We start from the raw sequence: 10027 nt of genomic DNA on the forward strand, positions 1-10027 counted from the left end.
CCCGCGGGGCGTCCCCACTGATCTCCGCCGGCTTTCTTATCCTGTGGGCTCTTTCTAATTTAATTTTTGATCTGTTGCCAGATGGATCTAATCTGTCTCCGAAGATTTGGTCGATTGTTTCTTGTAGGTTTTCCTTACCTCCTTCTAACTCAGGCAGGCCTCTTATCCGCAAGTTCTTCCTCCTATTACGGTTCTCCTGGTCTTCCAGTTTATAGCATAGATTTCTTTGTTCTTTCAGGATTTTTTCTATCTGCTGTTTGAGGTTTTTTATCTCTATTCCCTGTGTGTCTGTTGTTACTTCCAGTTCTTCCACTCTTTTTAGTGTGTGGCCCATTTCTTGTCGAATTGTTTCGAATTCTCCTTTCATTGTTGTTTCTAATCTTGCAAACATTTCTGCCATCTCACTTTTTGTTGGTGTTTGGTTATCCTCCGGGGGGTCCCTTGTAGCCTCTGCAGTTATCTCGGTCCCCACTGTGTGGGGGTCTATCCCCACCAGTTGTCTTCTTGTGCTTATTTTGGTTGGGGGTTCAGGGGTTTTTAGCTTAGTTCCGCCTGCCTTCCCCGGGCTCCCTTTACCTTCTTGGACCATATATTTCCTGATGGCGCCCGGGCTTACACTCGTTCTGTTACTACTGACTGTACTAACTGTAGCTGTGGCCCCCTTCCCTCCCTTCCCCTTCATTGTGCTGTATACTCTGTGAGGCCCTATATATAAGTTAGTAAATATCCTGCGAGTGTAGCTCGTGTTATATTGTGTGAGACCAGTCCTCTCAAATACTTTGTGTGGCCAGCCAAGGAATAGTTTTCTTATAGGGTCCCAACCTTTTTGGGTTGCCTTCCTGACTATCCCCGGTGTGCACCCACACCCTACGTTCACACTCTATACCTCCTCTTATTTTAAAGCATCAAGGGCAAGAGGAAAAAAAAAAAAATATTCCATAAACATTAAGACAAGAGGTATCCCTCAGTATCGATCAGAAGGAGACAAAAAGGGAGATTTTTAAGCACTGTCGGTCCTCCTCCTTCACATGAGTCCTAGTCCTGATTTTCTTCCAGGGTGTATAGGTCCTCTGTACAGACAGGTAGTATAAATGCTGCAACGCTGAGTGGTATAAGTTATCACTTAACGGCAATTTTGTTTACTTTTGCTTGTTTTCTAATCCCTTAAGGGGGGGTAAAACCTGCCAGTTATTTTCACAGTGATATAATAAACACTTAAGACACTTACTCTCTGGTTGCTTTTACTTTTTAAAAGTTCCAATCCTGGTTATCTTCCGGGATCTATATGTTTTGTACAGTTACGCTTAATATAGGTGCTTCAGGGGTAAGTGACCTAGGTTATTATTCCATGGATCAGTTTTTGTCTACTTACTGAACTCTCAAAAACCCTTGCTGGGGAGGAAATCTTGCATGATACATTCACAGTGATACCCCCTTCCCCTCCAGTGATTTTGTGCAGTGTATGTCCCGACCCTAGTTATCTTCCGGGTTCTATATATCTTGTGCGGCAACAGATGATATACCTGCTACAAATTTAAGTAGTACAAGTTATTATTCCATAGATTAAATTTGCTCACCTTCCGAACCTTTTCAGGGGGGGTGGTCCTGCGGATTGTATTCTTAGTAAAGCACTTACCCCTTCAGCCGCTTGTGTGATCCTACCCAGTTTTTTCTCCTTTCTTTTTTTTTTTTTCCTTTTTTTCCTTTCTCTCCTTCTCCCTCCCTGGAGCGCAAACCAGTCTTCCGCGAGGTCTCCGTGCGCCTGACTTCCTATCCGCTTTTCGGCTCGGCGCTTCACTGTAATTCACCAGTGCCTGGAGACCATCTCCCTGGCATGTTTGTTTGCGCCCGGAATGCTTCACCTCCGCTGCGGAGTCCGTACCCGAGATGTCTGCGGGATTTTGAATGTTTGTAGAGCGCGGGCTGTCAGGCTCTGGAGCGGGGGGCGTAGGAGCTACAGGTGGGGCGGGGTTGCTCCTGGTCTCGCATTGGAGCTAGAGGGAGAGACGTCCGGCATCCCGGAGCCAGCAGCCGACCTAGCTAGCCACCCACATCCGGCTCCTCCCTCAGGTGCCAAGCCGGAAAGTTCTTTCTAAGGGCTATTTCCCACTCTTTCTTATGCCTACATGGTGACCCACTGTTGTTGGATTGTAATCAATTGTACATCAGGGAGGTAGCTTTTCCAACTGGGGTTCCTGTAATGCCTAGTTTTTCGAACAGGGTTGTCTCCCGTAAAAAGTATTGCCTGTTGGCGGTGCAGAGGACATACTGCCAGTAAGTGAAATACTTAGCTTGCAGTTCTGTCCGCAATTGGTCTAAAGTTTTGAGCTTGCCATTTTCCACACAGTGGGAAACCAGTCGTGGGAGTAAAATCTGCTCTGTGGGGGAATGACATGGTGGTGTGGCCCTGCACAAACTCTACGTTGTGGATCAGTGGACCGGGGAGGAGGCGATATTGTATTGTTGCGTAACTGTTTGGAAGACTCTTAATGTCAGGCCAATTGTGGGATGTAGTGTTACGTTGGTAGGACGTGCTTCTTTAGAGACCCATGGTAAAAAACCTCAGGGGTGTCTTGGTGTGTAGGCCTTCTATTCCCACCCAGTCTTTGGAGGAGGCGTGACAAGTGATCATCTTCAGTGATCTGCCTATTCCTCCAGATATTCTGCCTTGGCCTCCCTCATTTGGTTCACCTCCGGAGGCGGCCTCCCAGGTTTGTGACTTGGCATTCGTCTTAGACTCAAGTTTAACCCTGGTCCCTCAGGTAAATAAGGTGGTCAGTGCATGCCACTGGCAGCTAAAACTCCTAAGGGTGTTGTTCAAATACCTGGATCTTCCGGACAAGAAAACCGTCATCTGTGCCACGATAGGCAGCTGCCTAGACTGCTGCAATTCATTATATCTGGGATTGCCAAAGAAAATAGTGCAGAGGCTTCAACTCACACAGAATGCTGCGGCAAGGGTACTTATGGACGTCCCTTTGAGGGATCATATCACCCCCGTTCTTTGTGCCTCTGGTTGTTTAAAGCAGGTTGTATCATGTTTAAAATCATGAGAAGCCTTGCTCCGAGTTACCGCTGTTCACGCTTCCACAAACGAGTTTTGGGCAGATCACTTAGATCGAGCAGAAGAGACCTCCTCCAAACCTCTGTGCCTAAGAAGACCCGGTGTGGTAGTCAAGCTTTCTCCCACCAGAGTGCCCTGCTGTGGAATAGACTCCCTGCCAAGCTCCAGGAGGCCCCTACCATCCTGGTCTTTCGCAGGAAATTGAAGACTTGGCTCTTCACACAAGCCTTTCCTGCGTAGCCTTTCTGGTTCCATTTTTCATGCTGTTTTCCTGCTGCTGTCCCCTACTAGTTTCTCCAGGGAATCCACCAAGTGCGTTGGGACCCTTCGGGGTAAGACCGCGCTATATCAAGATACCTCTCAACTCAATTCCAGTCCAGGATTCACGTTAAGTGTGTCGCGTAGTAATAATGTTTAAAGTTTGGTAAATTAATACCTCCCTCTGTTTTTGGTTTAGTTAAAGTCAGCATGCTGATTTCTTTCCCGCCCAAATGAAGTCTTTCAATGTCGTGTTCAACTGGGAGGAGAACCTTTTAGGTAGAAGGATGGGCAGATTATGGAATAGGTACAATACCCTGAGCAATACCGTCCTCTTCACTACAGCCGCCCTCCCAAACCAGGAAAGTGGTTTAAAATTCCGGAGCCGCATGTCCTATTGTAGTTTGTGCAAAATAGGGTGAAAGTTTTGTGTGTAAAGACTGGCCAGGTCAGGTGTAGGTCATATCCCTAGGTATTTGAGTGAGGCGTCCACCCATTTAAAGGGGCAATTTGATTTGGCCACTTGCAAAAGTCTGGGGTTCAGAGAAATATTAAGTGCTTCTGACTTGTCGTAGTTGATCTTAAAATTGGAAATGTATCCATACAATTCAAATTCCTTTTAAGAGGTTGGAGATCGATATATATGAGGTTGTGTGAGAACTAATAGAAGATCGCCCGCTAAAGCGGCTAATTTACAATGTGTAGACCCTAGTGACAAGCCCTTGACCGTCAAGTTCCCCTTTATGGTGCGCATGCATGATTCTAGCATGAGTATGAATAAGATCGGGGACAAGGGACAGCCCTGTTTGGTGCCGTTATGTATCTGCACTGGCTCTGAGAGCGTTCCATTAATCTTCAGTAGGGATGAGCTTCATGTTCGACTCGAACATTGGCTGTTCGCAAGTTCACCGAACAGCGAACAATTTGGGGTGTTCGCGGCAAATTCGAATGCCGCGGAACACCCTTTAAAAGTCTATGGGAGAAATCAAAAGTGCTAATTTTAAAGGCTAATATGCAAGTTATTGTCATAAAAAGTGTTTGGGGACCCGGGTCCTACCCCAGGGGACATGGATCAATGCAAAAAAAAGTTTTAAAAACGGCCGTTTTTTCAGGAGCAGTGATTTTAATAATACTTAAAGTCAATCAATAAAAGTGTAATATCCCTTTAAATTTCGTACCTGGGGGGTGTCTATAGTGTGCCTGTAAAGGGGCGCATGTTTCCTGTGTTTAGAACAGTCTGACAGCAAAATGACATTTTGAAGGAAAAAACTCATTTAAAACTACCCGCGGCTATTGCATTGCCGACAATACACATAGAAGTTCATTGATAAAAACGGCATGGGAATTCCCCAAAGGGGAACCCCGAACCAAAATTAAAAAAAAAAAATGACGTGGGGGTCCCCCTAAATTCCATACCAGGCCCTTCAGGTCTGGTATGGATATTAAGGGGAACCCCGGCCAAAATTAAAAAAAAAAAAAAGACGTGGGGTTCCCCCTAAATTCCATACCAGACCCTTCAGGTCTGGTATGGATTTTAAGGGGAACCCCGCGCCAAAAAAAAAAAAAAAAACGGCGTGGGGTCCCCCCAAAAATCCATACCAGACCCTTATCCGAGCACGCAACCTGGCAGGCCGCAGGAAAAGAGGGGGGGACGAGAGTGCGGCCCCCCCTCCCTCCTGAACCGTACCAGGCCACATGCCCTCAACATTGGGAGGGTGCTTTGGGGTAGCCCCCCAAAACACCTTGTCCCCATGTTGATGAGGACAAGGGCCTCATCCCCACAACCCTGGCCGGTGGTTGTGGGGGTCTGCGGGCGGGGGGCTTATCGGAATCTGGAAGCCCCCTTTAACAAGGTGACCCCCAGATCCCGGCCCCCCCCCTGTGTGAAATGGTAAGGGGGTACATAAGTACCCTACCATTTCACGAAAAAAGTGTCAAAAATGTTAAAAATGACAAGAGACAGTTTTTGACAATTCCTTTATTTAAATGCTTCTTCTTTCTTCTATCTTGCTTCATCTTCTGGTTCTTCTGGCTCTTCTGGTTCTTCTGGTTCTTCCTCCGGCGTTCTCGTCCAGCATCTCCTCCGCGGCGTCTTCTGTCTTCTTCTCCTCGGGCCGCTCCGCACCCATGGCATGGGGGGGAGGCTCCCGCTCTTCTCTTCTTCTCTTCTTCTTTTCTTCTTTTCTTCTCTTCTTCTCTTCTTCTTCATTTTCTTCTCCGGGCCGCTCCGCAATCCATGCTGACATGGAGGGAGGCTCCCGCTGTGTGACGGCGCTCCTCGTCTGACAGTTCTTAAATAACGGGGGGGCGGGGCCACCCGGTGACCCCGCCCCCCTCTGACGCACGGTGACTTGACGGGACTTCCCTGTGACGTCACGGGGAATGCCACAGGGAAGTCCCGTCAAGTCACCGTGCGTCAAAGGGGGGCGGGGTCACCGGGTGGCCCCGCCCCCCCCGTTATTTAAGAACTGTCAGACGAGGAGCGCCGTCACACAGCGGGAGCCTCCCTCCATGTCAGCATGGATTGCGGAGCGGCCCGGAGAAGAAAATGAAGAAGAAGAGAAGAAGAGAAGAAAAGAAGAAAAGAAGAAAAGAAGAAGAGAAGAGCGGGAGCCTCCCCCCCATGCCATGGGTGCGGAGCGGCCCGAGGAGAAGAAGACAGAAGACGCCGCGGAGGAGATGCTGGACGAGAATGCCGGAGGAAGAACCAGAAGAACCAGAAGAGCCAGAAGAACCAGAAGATGAAGCAAGATAGAAGAAAGAAGAAGCATTTAAATAAAGGAATTGTCAAAAACTGTCTCTTGTCATTTTTAACATTTTTGACACTTTTTTCGTGAAATGGTAGGGGTACTTATGTACCCCCTTACCATTTCACACGGGGGGGGGCCGGGATCTGGGGGTCACCTTGTTAAAGGGGGCTTCCAGATTCCGATAAGCCCCCCGCCCGCAGACCCCCACAACCACCGGCCAGGGTTGTGGGGATGAGGCCCTTGTCCTCATCAACATGGGGACAAGGTGTTTTGGGGGGCTACCCCAAAGCACCCTCCCAATGTTGAGGGCATGTGGCCTGGTACGGTTCAGGAGGGAGGGGGGGCCGCACTCTTGTCCCCCCCTCTTTTCCTGCGGCCTGCCAGGTTGCGTGCTCGGATAAGGGTCTGGTATGGATTTTTGGGGGGACCCCACGCCGTTTTTTTTTTTTTTTTTGGCGCGGGGTTCCCCTTAAAATCCATACCAGACCTGAAGGGTCTGGTATGGAATTTAGGGGGAACCCCACGTCATTTTTTTTTTTTAATTTTGGCCGGGGTTCCCCTTAATATCCATACCAGACCTGAAGGGCCTGGTATGGAATTTAGGGGGACCCCCACGTCATTTTTTTTTTTTAATTTTGGTTCGGGGTTCCCCTTTGGGGAATTCCCATGCCGTTTTTATCAATGAACTTCTATGTGTATTGTCGGCAATGCAATAGCCGCGGGTAGTTTTAAATGAGTTTTTTCCTTCAAAATGTCATTTTGCTGTCAGACTGTTCTAAACACAGGAAACATGCGCCCCTTTACAGGCACACTATAGACACCCCCCAGGTACGAAATTTAAAGGGATATTACACTTTTATTGTTTGACTTTAAGCATTATTAAAATCACTGCTCCTGAAAAAACGGCCGTTTTTAAAACTTTTTTTTGCATTGATCCATGTCCCCTGGGGCAGGACCCAGGTCCCCAAACACTTTTTATGACAATAACTTGCATATAAGCCTTGAAAATTAGCACTTTTGATTATTCATGTTCGTGTCCCATAGACTTTAACGGTGTTCGCATGTTCGAACGAACTTTTTTCCTGTTCGCATGTTCTGGTGCGAACCGAACAGGGGGGTGTTCGGCTCATCCCTAATCTTCAGTCTAGCTGTCGGATTTCGGTATAACACTGAAATCCATGCCAGCAGGTTAGGCTGAAGCACAATATGCTTGTATACCGCGAACATAAAGTCCCACGCTACCCTATCGAAGGCCTTCTCCGCGTGTGTGGAGAGGAGAAGGCCTTCTTCTGTATGTCCTCTTGAGTATGTGTATAAGATTTATGGCTTTAGTGACATTATTATGTGCCTCCCTCCCTGGCATGAAACCCACCTGTTCTGTACCGATAATATCCGGTAAGAGTCTGCATAATCTCGTTGCTATGATTTTGGACAAGAGTTTTATGTCCAGGTTAAGCAGGGATATCGGCCTGTAACTGGAGCAGACACTGGGATCTTTGGGGGGGGCCCAGTGATATGCGTCATAGTGAAGGAGGGTGGTAGTTCTTGAGGTATTGTCAGAGAATTCAGTGCATTAAGCAGGGGTTTCGCTAATAGGGACGAGAAGGTTTTGTAATAAATGGATGAGAAGCCACCTGGTCCTGGGCTTTTTACCCGATTTTAGGGTTTTGATTGCCTGTAAAAGTTCCGCTGTGTCTATGGGTTTGTCAATTTCCTCTGCATCAGAGGCGGACAGATATGGTAGGCCGCTTTGTGTCAAGTATTGTTCTATAATCTGGGATCTAGGTCCCTCAAATGATGCGGGTTTGTGCGAGGGTGGGAGATTGTACAGTTTTGGTGTGTAAAAAAAACATGGAATTCCGAGGCTATTTGGTCAGTGGCGTGTACCAGTTTATTTTCTTTATTTTTGATCTGGTTAATAGTTGTGGTGGAGCGAAGGTCTCTCAGTGCCCCTAGCTAAGAATTTGCTACTTTTGTTCCCGGCGTTCGTAAAAAAAAAAAAAAACCTCTTCGAAAGAACAGTAATCGCTTGGCTTGTAGGTCCAGTTTGGCCTGCAACTCTTTACGAGCCATCAAAAGGTCGTCGGCTAACATAATTGCCACCGATCTTTTATGTTGGGCTTCTAGTTTCAGCACTTTATCTAGCATGACTTTCAGTTCTTTCTCTGAGGCCCTCTTTTTCTGTGAAGCTAAGCTAATCAATCTGCCTCGCAGCACACATTTGTGGGCTTCCCATACAGTGAGGTGTGATACGTCGTCTGTGGGGTTCTCCCTAAAATATGTTCTTATGGCTTCCGAAATTGGTTCCAAGGTCAAGGGGTCAGTCAGCAAAGTCGAGATAAGTCGCCAACTACAGTGTTTCTTAGGTAAGTCCTGTGCTCGCAAGGTAGGTGAAATAGGTGCATGGTCTGATATGGTCCTCGTCCCTATGTGTGCATCCTTCAAGATGGTTAAGTCCCTCTGTGACACAAAGATGTAGTCTATGCAGGGGTACTTGTGGTGGGCCATTGGAATAGTAAGTATAGTCTTTTCCCTGTGGATGTGTCACCCGCCAAGAGTCCGTCAAAGTCAATGAGTTCAAAATTGTTCTGATTCTTTTGAGTATGCGGAACGTTATCGTCTATCTGCCATTGGAGGTGTCCTTGAGGGGGTTTTTGACAGAAAGAAACATGTGCTGTATTGGGGAAATACACATTAGCCAAGGTAATAGGGAATTTTCCAATGTTCCCCTTAAGAAGGAGGACCCCCCCCCCCCCCGGGTCTGCCAATTGCTGAGTAAGCTCGAATCCCGAGTTCTTCCCTATCAATATGGAGACGCCTTTAGTCCTGGACTCCGGACTAGTGGCGTAGTAGGCTTTGGTAAAATAACTATCAGTCAGTTCAGGAATGGAATTTGCTCTAAAGTGCATTTCTTGTAGGAACGCAAAGGCCGGCTTCCCCTTCCCAAGGTGACGTAACATGCGTTCTCTTTTGAGGCACATTGAGACCTCTAACATTATGTGATATCACAGTTGGGCTGTTGCCCAATGAGGAATAGATCATGGTGAATGAGAGATCAGAGGTTCTATCACAAAAACAAACCTAGAAATGGAGGGGGGGGAGGGTAAGTAGTGAAAGTGAGGAAAGTAAGAAGAAGACGATCCCACTATCCGACACAAAGGAAGTAGGGTCGGGGTATTTGGTAACTAGCCCCTAAGAAGTGACACCTAGAGGTGTCACCAGGGATTCTTGTCAGTACCTCCTCATCAGTGCCACCCATCAGTGCTGCATATTGGTGCCCCCTCATGAGTGCCAATCAGGTACGCCAATCAGTGCCCACAACGTTTGCCAATCAGTGCCCATCAGGTATGCTTGTCAGCGCTGGTGAGGCTGCATTTGATAGGCGCTGGTGAGGCTGCATTGATGGGCGCTGGTGAGGCTGAATTGATGGGCGCCTGTAGGCTGCATTGATGGGCGCTGGTGAGGCTGCATTGATGGGCGCTGGTGAGGCTGCATCAGTGCCACCCATCAGTGCTCCATATTAGTGCCTCCTCATTAGTGCCCATCAGGTATGCCAATCAGTGCCCATCAGGGATGCTTGTCAGCGCTGGTGAGGCTGCATTTGATGGGCGCTGGTGAGGCTGCATTAATGGGCGCTTGTAGGCTGCATCGATGGGAGCTGCTGAGGCTGCATTTGATGGGTGCTGGTGAGACTGCATCAGTGCCACCCATCAGTGCTCCATATTAGTGCCTCCTCATCAGTGCCCAGCAGATATGCCAATCCGTGCCCATCAGGGATGCCAATCAGTTCCCATCACATATGCCAATGAGTGTTCATCAGGGATGCTTGTCAGTACCGCCTCATCAGTGCCACCCATCAGTGCTCCATATTAGTGCCTCCTCATCAGTGCCCATCAATGAAGGAGAAAACTTACTTATTTACATTTTATAACAGAAACAAAAGAAAAACGTTATT

This window comes from Aquarana catesbeiana, linkage group LG01 (genome assembly GCF_042186555.1).
Source record: "Aquarana catesbeiana isolate 2022-GZ linkage group LG01, ASM4218655v1, whole genome shotgun sequence".
Classification (NCBI taxonomy): domain Eukaryota; kingdom Metazoa; phylum Chordata; class Amphibia; order Anura; family Ranidae; genus Aquarana; species Aquarana catesbeiana.